We start from the raw sequence: 5107 nt of genomic DNA on the forward strand, positions 1-5107 counted from the left end.
AGTGCTTGATTATTGGTTATGAGTTTCACGGGGTTGGGTTGATGATAAGACAAGAAATTAAAAAGGCAAGAATTTAAATGACAATAAAAATAAATCAACAACTAAAGATAGCTAATAATAATAATAAAAAAGACATTCATGGCAAGGATTGAGAATCAAGGCTTTCTATCTTAGTCATTAATCATAACAAAATAATTATCAAGAGCTAAGCCTATTGCATTATCTTCATATCGGAAGAAAGTCAAATAAGCCTACTTAATCCCAATCCGTAAGTAATGTTAATGGACACAAGACCAACCAACAACTCTAGATCACCAATCTAAATTGGGTATTAATGACTCAAGATCACCTAATTTCTCTTTCCAAGCCAAGAATGCACAAAATCTACTCTAAAGTCCAACCAAGCATTTTGTCAAACACTTGGAAGACATAAAGAAAAGCATGGTAAAATTGCAAGAAATATAAAATCTAAAACTACCAAATGCAAGAAAATAACAATAGCAACTCAAATAAACACTAAAAGAACATCAAACATCAAATTGCCTTGAATGAAATTGGATTAACAAGAGTTCATAAATATAAAAATGCCCAAAATGAGAAATTAACAAGATAAACTAAGGAAATTAAGGCAATAGAACAAGGAAAGATAGAAGAAACTAGATGAAAACAAGAATTAAACCCTAAATCTAATAGACAATTAAACTAAGAACCCTAATTTTTAGAGAGAAGAGAGAGCTTCTCTCTCTAGAACTAACCTAAAGCATGATTCCTACACTATCTAATTGCTCCTCCCCTTTCTCCTGCTTGATTTCTACCTCAAATACTTTAGAAAATAAGTTGAATTTGGTCTTGGATGGCTCAGAAATCGCCCCCAGCATATTGACTTTAATGAGATCACATGCCGCTTGTCACGCGTACGCTTCGCCTGGCAAAATTTCCTTTCATGCGTACACGTGGATGACGCGTGTGCGTGGCCATGAATCCTTCAAATGCTCATTTCTTCATGAATTCTCCACTTTGCATGCTTTTTTCTTTACTTCTTCCATCCAATCCTTGCCTTATAAGCCTGAAATCACTCAACAAACATATCAAGGCATCGAATGGAATTAAAGTGAATTAAATTTAGCTAATTTAAGGCCTAAAAAAGCATGTTTTCAATCATTAAGCACAAATTAGGGAGAATTATAAACCATACTATTTTAGTGAATAAATATGGAAAAAGTTGATAAAATCCTCTAAATTCAACATAAGATAAACCACAAAATTGGGGTTTATCACACTACCACGAACCCCACATAACATTCTCGACACTGGGCAAGTGGTAAACCACCACAAACCTTGCGAGGTCAAAGCTCAAAACAATTTTCTTTATCAACTTCATTATAAATCATTCATTCATATACATATCACACTTTCACCCTTCTCACTCATAATTCGCCACTTCTCAAACTTTCTTCTTCTCCAAGTTACTACTCCTCCCTAACTTCTTCTCACCACTCAACATACAACTAAGGTTTAGGGGCTAAAAGGGTGGAAATAGAGGTCTAGAGGTTCAAAATTATATTTAAAACACAAAAATTCATTTTGCTTATTTCAAGGGTCACACGTACGCGTGGGTCACGCATATGCGTGGGCGTGTTTTTCTTGCTCGCGTACACATGCACCTTGCTCGTGTACGCAAGATGCCCAACCCGAAAGGGTTGGTCGCATCACGTGTAGGTGGTCGCGTACACGAGTTCTGCAGAGTGGGTAAAAATGCTAGGTGATGCATAATTTCAGTTTTGCACCCCGAACTTACGACGCCCATAACTTTCTCATTTAAAACATTTTCATCCGTTCTTCAAAGGGCATAAAATTCACAAACCCAATTTTCATATGAAACAACTTTGAAATAATTTGGGAGTCCAGAAGTCGAGTTATGGCTCGCCGAAGTTCAGCCAAAAATAAGATTTTCACAAAAATTCATAAACCTCTATTTTACCAAAAACCATGACTCATTTCTAACATTCCAAGCTTACAAACAACATCAAAACATAAAAAATCATACCTCATCATCTCTCATTCATATCATGACATCCTTAAGTACAAATTCAATAAGCTTATTTTCAACAATTCACACACTCATTCAATAATTTCCTGACCCAATTACTCAATTACATATACTTTATACATATTACTCTATCTCCATCACAACCAACATCATACAATATATTTTTCATCAAAATATCAACATTCGCAATTCATTATCAATCATCATTAAAATCATCAATCATCAACCTTCACTTACCGTTCTTACCTCTGTCCGGCCTCCGGCCCAAATTCGCGGCCTCCGACTCAATATTTCATCAAATAAACTCACAACCACATAATTCACTATCCAATACCAATTTCAATCTTTATCCATACATCCACTATACATATAATACCAATCAATCATACCATTCAAGCTTAATCCTAGGGTCACCTAACCTAGGAATTCACATCATATTACATGTTACTTAAATGAAACTTAAACCGTACCTCTTGGAGCTAAAATAATTGAGCTTCTTCTTTAGAAATCTCTACAAAACCATAGCTTCAAATGTCACCAAAGCTCCACAAGCAATATCAACCTCTCAATTGTGCACCAAAATCACCCAATACTCTAACATAACCAATTTTCACACTTATAATCAACCTAGGGTTCATGAAATTGATAAATCACCAGCGTTTGGAAATTCATTACCTTTACCCATGAAATTGGTTGATGAAACTCATCAATAGCTCATACTAGAACACTCCTAAACAACCAAAATCATAACATTACTCAAAATCTATAACCAAATTCAAATCAAGGAAAAAACAAAAACTAGAAAGAGTATAAAGAAATACTCACTAAAATACCTAGATATAATCAAAGAGAGCAAGGAGAGTGACGCGTGATCGCAAACAGCTCGTCGATTGGAGTTTGGTAGCTCAAGTTATGGTAATTTGAAGTTGGTGATGAATAGTGTCACCAAAACCCTTTCTCCCTCTCTTCTCAATCTGAGCTCTCTCTCTCTCTCTTTCTTTGAAGGAAATGAGCTGAAAGCTCATAAATAATGATGGATATATATGTTGTGCTTGAGCCCAATATGATTTTGGTTCAACCGGTTTAGTCCATTTGGCCCAATCTTGGGCCAAATTCTTTAAAATTAGTGTCAAAATTCTCATTTTAATTAGTTCTATTTCATTAAACAATAAAATTATATTTTATAATTTCTTTAAATAATAATTAATTTATTCATTAATTACTTACTAATTTTGCAAATTTTACGTCATCAATCATAATCTCATTTCTCATCTTAAATATCATATCAAATCTCATTTTTATCGTAAGCCTCGAATCAAACCTAATTTCTCATCGTCGCTCTCATACCAATCTCACTTTTCATTGTGAGCCTCTAATAAAATCTTATTTTTCATATTAGTCTTATAACCAGCAACACAACTCTACTTTCTACTCTGCACACTTTAATATCTGCCGGGTTAAACTTAGGTTGTTCCATACAGCTTGTGAGCATGAGGCATCTAATGAGATACCATAGAATCAAGGTCAAAATTACAACCAACTCATGTACAACATAATCATTTATAACAATTCCAATCTCACTCAAACATATTGTCTCCTCATCAATCTCATCACATTATTCTTTAATTATTTACTTTATGAGCTAACAATTTAAGCTTTCATAATCCTTAAGTTTAACTTAGGATTTAGCTAAAGATACTTGATACTTACATCATCATTCTTTAAAATTACAACTTTGTAATAACATTTTTTAAAAAACTTTCTTTTTCTCAAGTCTTATAATTAGTTCCATTTAAATCTCATCTCACACTTCTTATTCCCAAAACTCTTTGGTTGATAAATAATTAACTTTTTAAATCTTTAATTAGTTAAATATACTTTCAAGTTAACTTTAATTACTTATTTATTTTTTTCGTTGTTAATGAAGTAAGTTAACTCACTAATTAATTTCACAAAATAAATCACAACTATAAAGAGTCATTTTATTTAACTAAATTCCCAAACTAACTTCAACTCCACTTTAAATTTAAAGTTTTTACCAAAAAGAGACAAAAATTATTTTATTTTTCAATCATAATCTTAATTGAAACATAATCATTTATTCTTAAACAATTAATTTAAATTCATTAAAACGCTCTAAAACATAATTATTTAATTAGAATTAATCGAATTAAACTCCATGACAAGAGTCTTTACGCAGGTAACAATAATTTCTCATTATTCAATTTCATTCAAAATTTTATAACAATTTTGATAGAACCTCCCTTAAAACTCAAAATTTTCACCCTGCAAGGATTTTATCTAAACTAAACATCTCCCAAACCCTTCTCAACCTTTTCAATACTAAACAGTTTCTCAACATATATCAACAAATTTCTAATACCAATGTATTTATGTTCTTATCTTAATTTATTTTTAAGTTATTAAATTTTCACATATTAGAGCAACAAATGATTTGTCCAAATCCTAATCCACCCACCACGAGGCTTCAAGTTTTGTTACTAATTAATTTTATTATTAGAACATTTAATCTCTTTTCAACCCGTTATCAATTTCAATCAATTATGAAAAACAATCGTAAATTATCAAAATTGAATTTATCAAACTTTGATAAAGATAAGCAAGCCATAAAATGCTTATCAACTGAAATGCACATATTTTCTAAACTTCCGGAATATTCCAAATTGTAAAACAAATTTTTCCTACCTTAATTGGTCGAAACTCAAAAACTACCTCTAGTAACAGCGGCGGGGGAGCAGCTCAACAGTGACAGCTTCATCTACGCAAATAACTCTAACAGCAACCACCACGATAATAGTGGTTTCGGTGAGCAAAAAGAAAAACCGGAAACTGGAAGAGCTTAGTGAGTGACAGTGGCTCCGATGGTGGCATTTTTCAGTGACAATATATAGCGGTGTTTCCGACGACCAGAGATGGTGATTTCATCAATAACAACGTCATTGGAGCAGGGAGGAGACTAGATAGTACAGACCACCAACTCTAGCAACCCCTTCTGGCAAAAGCGACAGCAGTGCTTCCAGCGTCTTTCACCATCGT

Source organism: Arachis duranensis, chromosome 7, assembly GCF_000817695.3.
Source record: "Arachis duranensis cultivar V14167 chromosome 7, aradu.V14167.gnm2.J7QH, whole genome shotgun sequence".
Classification (NCBI taxonomy): Eukaryota; Viridiplantae; Streptophyta; class Magnoliopsida; order Fabales; family Fabaceae; genus Arachis; species Arachis duranensis.